General features: G+C 46.4%; 1 protein-coding gene across 37 annotated transcripts in view; it reads right to left on the bottom strand.

The window, feature by feature from the left end:
* Positions 1 to 10,252, bottom strand: part of LOC100123149 (protein alan shepard) — a 55,087-nt gene that overhangs the window by 19,363 nt on the left and 25,472 nt on the right. The gene's annotated exons all lie outside the window — the stretch shown is intronic.

A 10,252-nucleotide genomic window follows, 5' to 3' on the forward strand; every position in this document is an offset into this window, starting at 1 on the left:
GATCCCGAATCAACAGGTTTCGGGGCTCTCTAAACTTGCGCCGAGGATTGTGATCCATACAATACGTTTCGTTGGGGAAAAAAGCATCAGTGCACTTTATGCGCCGCATAATATACGAGAAAGAAGAAGGATAAGGCAACGCGTCAGACACAAAGCGCCAAGAGGAGAGCGAAATCCGCGTCTGGCCGAATGCCGAGCGCGAGACTGACAGCCTTTTTCCTCCGTCTGTCTCACACTGGCGACGTTATTATTAGCCTCTTCGGCGACGGCGACTCTCTGATGCGCACAGCAGCCGTATAATATACGTGCACGCGCGAGACAAACGAAGAAAATCGATGCGCGACAGAGGCGCGCATCCTTCGCGTGTGAGCTGCTTCCGGCGCACCGACGCCGCGCCATCGACTCGATTCAACCGAAGCTTTATCTGCCGGAGTTGAATTTCAGAGCCAGACTGTTGCGAGGCCTATTCTCGTTTTCTTATCGCGTTCGCCTGCGATGGATAATTGCGCTTATTTCGCTTTGTTTATCCTCGCGCTTCTTGAGCGTATTTCAGAGGAAATTGAAAGCAACACATCTGCCCCCATTCCATACTGCACTTTGGATACTATTGTTTTTTGTATAATCCGAGTATCCAGTGCAAAGTGTCGGCAAAACAACCTTCGAGAAAACGCTTTTAAATCGCACGCGTATACGATAAAAGTCAGTCACAGCTGGACAAAAGAAACCTCGAAATCTAATAACACACCTTTCGCGGCCGTTATACTATTTACACAAGGAAAAGACCATTAATTTTAACGGCCCGATCGGTCCGCGCTCGCTCAAGGAAAACTTTCTCGCGCCTTTTATTACGAGCAACGCATTTCTCGAAACAATGGCGCGAAAACGTCGTTATACGCAAGCTTTGTAATTACATTCGTTGATTTTAACCTGTTAAATTCGCGCGCGTGAAATGCACCGTTGCACTTATGGGTTTGATTTGTTGTTCACCGAAAAAAATTCCCCACAGACACACCCCGAGCGCCAGTTCTTTCACCGCGTGAAATTATGTTCCAAAAACTTTCTAAGCAAAATTTTTCCCCCGCGCGATACGAGAGACACACGCAGCAACTGTACTTTATTCGTCGAGACATAAGTCTACCGGTTTTCGCGCTCGAGATCAACTTTTCCTTCGTCGCGCGATTTCGCAATCCGAAAGCTCTGTACAAGCGCAACGAATTCGTGCTTGGAAGCGTTGGCTCGATCGAGAGGATGAAGGGAAGAAGAGGAAGATTAGAAGGACGGCCGCGCGTGAGTCAAGTTCACGCGCGTCGTTACTTTCTGTCCGATGCGGAGGCTAACGGTTTCCCGACACTCTACTATGTGTGATATTTTTGGATTTCATGTGCCAAGAGAGAAGAATGTGCCTTTATAAATGTATAGTGCGAAATTAAAAAAGTTTCGAATTCAGAGCCGAGGACGTGAGCGAGTTAATCGAGGTTTAACGGAGAATAGCTCGAATAGTTGCTCTCTGCGAGTTTTCAACTATTCTAGCGATTCCGGCCGCTTTTATTTAATGAAAAGAATATAAGGTTGACGTATGTGCCTTCGGCGCTGCTGCTATGCGCAAAAGCTCGCGTGTCATATATTCACTGAAAACTTTCATAAAATTATAGCACACGTGCAGCTGAGGTATGTAATATAGATAGATCACTCTATACATGCGCCGAGTCATACAGATAAGTTTATGAAACCGCGCGCATATAAAGTGCACCTTTGCTCCGCCCCTACACGCGGGAAACTCTTTGAGGGATCAGCGAGAGAGCCAATATTGCGCAAGCTCCCAAGCATATATAGTATAGCTATCCAAAAAACTGTGATTCGATGATATAAGAAGTAGCAACCCGACGACTCGTCGTATTCAATCGCTCGCGTCACCGTTCAGCTGTTCGCGAGGTTTCGGTTCGATCAGCGGCGGCAGCGCCACTCGTTATGTCATAAAGACACGTATGTAGCCACACACTGACACTCGCGAGCGAGTAGTCGTCGCGCACTGACACTGAACTCTCCGCGAGTCAACTTGAAAAGCCTTCCTCTCACTATATACGCGCACGCGACGGCGAAACAAAAGCAAACTCCGAGAAGAAGTGACGAAGTAGACGCCGAAGCGGCGTAACCGGTGAATATCTCGTTATAGCCGGGATCGACTCGCAACGACGCTCTGATATGTACGCGGAATCCTATTTGCGTCGCGGAGAAAAAGAAGCTTGGGAGAGGGGATTTTGGCAGCTTTAGGCACATTGTTGCGAGTATACAGGTTGTGATTTATATAAGACTGATGACTTTCACGATGCGCTGATTAGAGGCGATGATCGGAAGATATTCGTCGAGTCGTCTTTTTGAAGCCGCGTGTGTTGTACCTCAATCAAAGCTGATGTTTGCCTTGCGAATATAATCTATTTGATTAGAGAGATACGCGATTGCAAGGCTGCTGGCGATAAGTAGAGAAGGCGTGATAAGAGACCTCGAGTTTTATTTTTGTATACGTGAAGCAGTCGCAAATGTCAAATTTAGCTGACCTTTTGAGGCTGTGTATACAGTTGCGCAGAAATTTGAAAATTTGAAAACGCTGACTTTATTATTCGAAAATCCGACGTTATAAGACGCGCTTACATATAACCTTATACCAAGGGAAAAAAAGTTCTCGCTTCTTTTTTATCGCGCGAGACCCCCGCGCTTTTCCGAGAAATTTACGGCTAGGGCAAAAATTGATATTATCGCGCGCGTAAAAAGCCGGCCAATTTACGGCCTCGTTTGTACGCTAAATGGAAAACTGCCGGAAAATGGATCGCCGCACGGTGACCCGTTTTTTTTCCCTCATATTCTCTTCCTCCGCGCACGAGAACTGTTTTCGAGATTTTTCACGGAAAGCTTTTATATATCTCACGCGCAGGCTTTTAAGGGTCACTCGAGGCAAGAGCGCGTCGTTTCTGTAAAAATGTGCGCGACAGTGTATAGGTCTTCTCCCCGAGTTTCAGCGGAATAATAAACGAGGAGGAGGAGGAAAGCCCGACGGAAGACAATGGGTGTAAAAATAGATGAAGGGTGAAAGTTCAACTTTGACTTCGGCGCCCGGCGGTTATAAAGTGCACAGACCGCCGGCCCGAGTTAAATCCCGTTAGCGCGGCCATTCACGCAGATTTTTCTACAACTATTTGCAAAGGCGCTTATGCCGCAGTGAAAGTCGACTACGTACACACACTAGCTCCGAAAACTACCATCGGCGGCTTTCGCGGATGTGCCGTAGCCTACTTTTCGCGTCTACATCGAACACATCGGCAAAAACCGCGAGCGATAAGAAATCTCCGCTCTGTATAATGCATCGGCAGGTGAATTTCGCGTGGGTTTGAAATAACGAATATACGAAGCCGCGCTTGGCCAGCGGTATATACGAGCTTCGACGCCGGCCGAAGAAAATGGGACGCTGTAGGAGGTTATACACGAGGATGCGATATGAAAAAAATTCATGAATGAGGGGAGGCAGTATATATAGTGTGCCTATACAACAGGAGATGCAGCAGTACAGCTTTCACGTGCGAGATCGCGAGTGGAGTAGGAAAAAGGGGAGCGCAGAGGGAATTTCTACTCTCTTATATACTTTCGAATGCAATAATAAACCGCGGCGAACGCGCGCGCGCGCGCAAGGATGCAATTTTGACGAGAGCGGCTCTATACACTGCACTCGAGAATTGTGCATCTCTCGCTATATGTATATAAACGAGTTCTGCGGAGTAAGGCGAAAGGTGCTGAGCTGGAGATTGCTCGGAGAAGAGGATTTCGTATTGACGAGGCGCGCATCTCTTGGACTGCTTCGAGTATTACCCTTTTATTCGGAGATTTCACTGAAGCATTCGCGCGACGATGCCGTTTGGGGGATTTTATCGTCGCTGAAGTGCGCGTTAAAGCACGTGGTTAGTGTGTCGTAAAATTCGTACGGTATGGAGTTGAGATAAGGCTTCTACCGAAGTTGCAAGAATTTAAACGTTTGACGCATGCGTGTGTATCGTCGCCGCGCAACACCTATCCATCCATCACTATACAACAAACTTTTCAACGAATCAACATAATTTGAGACACTGCGTAGCGTGACTTACGCAACGGAAAAACTCCGTTAATTACAATAATATGCCAGCGGCGCCCTGTATGCGCGCGTGTGTATGTGTAAAGCGATCGCTTATAAACATGTAACATTTTTCCGCCATCGTGTACGCTACCGTCGAATTCCGAGTCGTAGATTTGTACAGTCCGGCGCAAACATTTGTCTCGGTTAATCATACACAATGCAGCGACACCTAAGCCGCGATATTTTTTTCTCTCTTCCCTACCTCGCGTTTCATAACGGACGCAGAAGCTTCCTGCGACCTTGGCGCTTGCGTGAGTTTTTACACTTTCTGTTGTTCGAATTTTTTCGCTGTTATAACACCACCGGTTCTCTTCCTATTGTCGAGATAATTACCGGTCTGCGCCGCGATTCTGAAAACAAAAGCAGTCCAGTGCTTCGACGACTTTTTAATAGTCGCCGTCGTCGTGCGTACGGACGCATTGTTCGCGCGAACCGCCTGTGAACGTGTGCGCTTTTTCGGCCTGACCTTAGACTGTATCGTTTTATTCGACTACTATACACGCACGCGCAGGAGTCGGTCGCTCCTCTCTGTCTCTCTCTCTCTCTCTCTCTCTCTCTCTCTCTCTCTCTCTCTCTCTCTCTCTCGCTCTCTCTCTCTCTCTCTCTCTCTCTGTCTCTCTCGCTCTCGTAATGATCGCAAATTATTACGTTCTCGCTCGTTGCGAAAAGCGCACGTGATTAATTTTCAACCGGCGCTGGACGCGTATAATGCATGCAGCCCAGCGCGGGGCTGATATAAATCGCTCCACACGCGCGAGAAAGTATAATAACGACGAAGGAGCCTCGCGCGCGCGACGATTAATGCCGATCGTTCTGATTCGATGCGTCTGCCGCTCGTTATTTTTTTCTCTCTCTCGCTCATCTCCGGCGAGACCTCTGCACTTTAAAAAGCTGCGAGGATGGCCAATTAGCAGTGCTTTTTGTTTTTCGCTTTTATACACGTGCGGTTTGCGCAAAATTTCTGGTAAGAGGGAAGCACCTGAGCGAGACTCGCTTTGAAAAATAGAGACATTAACGCGAGTGATCGATAGTCGGCAATGAATCTATATTGCCGCGGTAATCGATTGGGAGAAAAAGAAAATCGCGGCTCTCTCGGATCTACGATGTTAAAAACTCGCGAAAGTTCGATTAAAAGCCAATAAAAATCGAGGTAAAAAGTGTCGCTCGCGAGCGCGCGCACACGAGAGTAATCTTGATTGAAACGTACATTAAGTGCAAGCGTCGAAGAGAAAAAAGAAGCCGTAAATATATTTACAGCAGACTCGAAAAACCGGCAAAGTGTGTCGAAAAATTCTGACGATTCCGCATTCCTATATATTTTCGAGAGCCGTCAGAGAGAGAGAGAGAGAGAGAGAGAGAGAGAGAGAGAGAGAGAGAGAGAGAGAGAGAGAGAGAGAGAGAGAGAGAGAGAGAGAGAGAGAGAGAGAGAGAGAGAGAGAGAGAGAGAGAGAGAGAGAGAGAGAGAGAGAGATAGAGATAGAGAGAGAGAGAGAGAGAGAGAGAGAGACACCCGCCTAGACACGAGAAATTACGAGACTCGCGCAGTGTACAGTGTGAAAAAAAGCAGCCACTGGCGACTGATTGATCCAATTAGCCTTTTTTCGCCAATTAAAACCGCCGAAATTCCCTACAAGGCGAAAAGTTCAGGCATCGAGAGACGACGAGGCATTTGCCGGCACGCATGCGATCGGCTGCATGTAACGGTAAAGCGGACAATTCCGTCGATCGGAGAGAAAGAGAGAGAGAGAGAGAGAGAGAGAGAAGAGAGCCGCCGGCCAACTTATCGCCGCGACATTGAATGGAATTCGCGCGTGCCTAAGAGAGAGCAGACGACTGCCGATGCTTCGAACTATTTATAGGTTCGAGAGACTCGGTTTTTTTCGCAGAATGCGGAACTGCTCCAATAAGGGCTAGATCTGATTTATGATTCGAATCCGAGGACAGAAGGGCTTCAATCAACTGCCACCGCGCTGTATGTGAAAAAGCGTTTATCTCGTTTGGCTACCAGTTATGCTCGCGGTGTTAAAAAGTTTCTCGCAAACACGCCAAAAAAGCACAACAGCCGCGGCAGCGCGCAGCCAGTCGAATAAAAGCTCGGAAAAAGTTGGCCAGCCTGAAATTTCTGGCTGGTTGCAGCTCGACAACAGATCACTTCGACCCGGACATATATACGGGGATGGCACAGATGCATCGCACACAGACACACATAAACGCAGCGGTGGCGGGTTAGGTCAGCTCAGCGGTCCGATATCGACCTGCATTTGCGGTTGCGGTGCCGACAACGACTAATAACACAATGAAGGCTATCTCCTCTTGTTTTTGGGATTGATTGAAATCGCACGCTGCGATGGTGACGCTTGTGTACTAGAAAATTAAACCGAAGTACGTACAGTACTTTTTACCATTATATTATTGAAAATCAATCGCGAGTAGAATACATCCTGTCCGTGCTGGAGCCAAAACTTTATTACGGCGCTGCTGCAGCGTCGTATAAAAAGCCGTAAAAGCGTATATGCGCCGCGGTAACGAGATTCCGTTATATGGAAACCTTTCGCGTGTAAAATAAAATGCTCTCCGTATAGTGAAAATCCTCCCACGCCTGCGATATCGCCTATACGATATAATTACACAGTCGCTCTCAGCTCTGGTATGGCCGACACACGGCGCGCGACTCCTATACGTATACACGTAAAAGTGCGAGAAGGAGGCGGTGGAAATTGCGTCACGCGATCGGACGCGCCTTTCATTGATGAATATATAAAAGCACGCGCGTTTGATGCGCCGACGCGCGAGCGCGCACGACATGCCGGTATTTATAACACACTTGCCGGCAACCGCGCGCTCGAGCTAATCGCATCCGGAAGTGCCGTCGATTAAATGCCACATGTGTGTTTAATGGAGTCAAGCGTGCGGCGTTTTTATAAATGCTGATATGCGGTTCGCACGATTTTTGACACTTTTCCGGCGGGTTATAAGGATACGAAGTCAATATAATAATTTGATGAATGAAAAATCACGAGAACGTATAAACCGTCAACACCCCCCTGGTAGAAATTGGCCGATTTAAAATGGTGAAAAAGCTAAGAACTTGGTAGTTTTCTTTGTCAGTTCTTGTTACAAGATGTACAACGCTTTTTATCCTAGTTATTTGGCAGTTCTTAGATCGAGCTGTTTTTGAAAAGTAATGCCCAAGATAGTTGGTCAAATGACAACGTTTACTTGGCTCGGTTGGCTAAGGCGCGCGGCTACCCTTGTGCAGGGCTCGGGTTCGAGTCCCCGGTCGCTCGAAATTTTTCGGATGATTTTTCGCATGCAAATCATTATTCTATATACTTTCATTAAAATAAAACTCGAATACAAGCCTGCTAGTAATGATTTTTCAATTCTAACCTCGAATCGCCATTAACCACGTGAACCTGTGTCGTGTTATTTCGCCAACTATCTTCGGAAGAAAACTACCAAGTTCTGAGATTGACAACCTCAGAAGTTCCAAATAACTTGGATACCGTTTCTACCAGGGCCACACCGTACATGCTTTGAGCTTTCACGAACGACACTATAATGGAGATTATTCGCAGAACAAAAATGTCACTCCGCAGCAGCGATGACAAGAGCGGAGTGAACGATCGGCCGTCCAACGAGGCTTTGTTTTTTAATGACCCGCAACGAATGTCCTTAATTACCGACCTTTCTTTCAGCTCGCACTCAATACGTCTTCTGCTTGAAGAAATGCAGCCGTAGAATATTTCATATGTTATACCCGCAAGCTCTCAATGTATAGTTATTTTCTCTATAGGATTAAAAATGTGATTATACGTTTCCGCGATATACTCACGAAGCAGATGCGCAAAGCTATCCGGACATTTTAATACCTACTACATGGCAGGCGACGCTCGTTAAGGTAACGCACAGGCACGTTGGAGCCAATTAGCGCGGTTCGCTTAATGATTTTGCGATTTCGGCTAAGCTTTTTATCCGAGCTTTCGCCCGTTCGGCTGTGTAAATTGTTTCGATGGAACAGATCGTCGTTACGCTTTCTTTTTCAACTTAATTGTCACGCCGTGATTGATACGTTTTTACGATGCCTATAAATATCACAGCGAAAGTGTAGGCGTTCGCACGTGGATAACTATTATAAGAGCGAAGAGGGTCCGCAACTCCCATAAATTTTAATTATTCCAGCGCGGACTGAATAATCCCGTAGAAACGACTTCGTCGAGCAATTTAGTTCCCAACAACGCTATATAGCGGTAGTTTGTCGCGCGCGAGCGAAACTTTGCGACAAATGGGCGAAAAGCTCGTTTACGTCAGCCGATAAATATCGAAAACAATTAGCGGCCGGCACAGAAAGCTCTTCCGCTCCACTTGTACATTTTTGACGAGAGACGCGTTTGGACAGAAAAAATATTCCAGCAAAATATACGTCATATATTTTCGCGCTTCGGCTGTTAATGAAGCGAGTGATCGCTCAATGGAATAACTCGATTATCTCGCTGCGAATGCTGGTCATGGAGGTCAAATCAGCGCGACTGCACGCCGCCGACCTTTGCGAGCCGCAAGAGCTTTACTCGGACTATCCGCCGAATCGGCGTTTTTTCTGCGCATTTCCCGTAAATCCGCTCGTCGACCTAGATCGAGTTCCTACTTGTATACGGTGTGTGTGTCCCTCTCTGATTGCGGGCTTATCTGCGCTAATAAAATTTACGGTCGACGGAAAGCGACTTTACGATGTCGGATGTGTTTGATTTCGACAAAAAACGAGCAAATTTCCTATTCTCGTCCGTGCACGCGTTTCATTCGGTCAGAGACGCCGAGGTATGCGTGTAATTCTTTTTATTCTCGATGAAAACTCAAGGGCATAATATGCACACGTACACTCTTACACGCGTTTGTATAGGAGAGAAATATATATATATATATATATATATATATATATATATATATATATATATATATATATATATATATATATATATATATATATATATATATATATATATATAAAACACGTTGCTAGGCTACGACGCTATACGACCGTACAGAAACAGCTGTCGTCGTGTGAGCCTGGCTTATAATGTTCTTCGAAGCCATGACGTCAGCTCTCGCGCTATCTCTCTATCGTCTTGTGTGTCTCGCCCCCCATCAGGCCTTTTTTTCAGGAAGACAAATAAGCTGCCTCACGGTCAATTGACATCGCTGTGTGTAGGTGCGTGTTTTTATAAATGAAAATGGTTAATGGGGGAAAGCTGCTGGAAAAGAGACGAATAACGAAGGCTTTTTTAATTGGAGAGAACGGCTAAGTGTACCACAGTCGAAGGTAATTGATTATTTTCAAAATCACGCGGTTATGTACTCGGCTTTCACATCGCATTCTGGGACTCTCTTTCTCGAGAGAGATGATTTTACACTCGGTTAGGCAAACATCACGTGCATAATGAACTCGCTTGGGCGCATAGAACGGCGGAAAATTAACACGCAGTATTTAAAACGATTTTCCTTCGCACAACAAGCGCTGCATATAACCTACTTGAGCCGATATTATGATGTGTACTCATACACGGACGTATAATATCTCCCTCTCTATCCATTCGGAGCGGTTATGCAGATTCCGGGAACGACGCGAATTATCCTCTCCGGATATTATAAAAGCAGGTTTTCAAACATCTCTCGCGCTTGGATTCTTCATACCGGCTCACATACTGTATCGCCCGCGCGCACAAAAGGAGGACTGCGATGGCTAATGCTCTCGCTAGCAGGGATTTTAGAATTTTATCGCGCACAGACAGAGAGGAGCTTTAGCTCTCTCGCACCGAAAAGTACAAAACTCGCACGCCCCCGCCCTGCACTCTAACCTCTCCTACACACACCGAGTGTACCCACCCACGCCTTTTCCTCTCTCTCTTTCTCTCTCTCTCTCTCTCTCTCTCTCTCTCTCTCTCTCTCTCTCTCTCTCTCTCTCTCTCTCTCTCTCTCTCTCTCTCTCTATATATATATATATATATATATATATATCTATATCTATATCTATATCTACCCGATAAGGAGCAGCAGCTAGACTCTCTCCTTCTCGTCCAAGGTTTCTCCCTGCAGTTC

This window comes from Nasonia vitripennis, chromosome 2 (assembly GCF_009193385.2).
Source record: "Nasonia vitripennis strain AsymCx chromosome 2, Nvit_psr_1.1, whole genome shotgun sequence".
Taxonomy (NCBI): domain Eukaryota; kingdom Metazoa; phylum Arthropoda; class Insecta; order Hymenoptera; family Pteromalidae; genus Nasonia; species Nasonia vitripennis.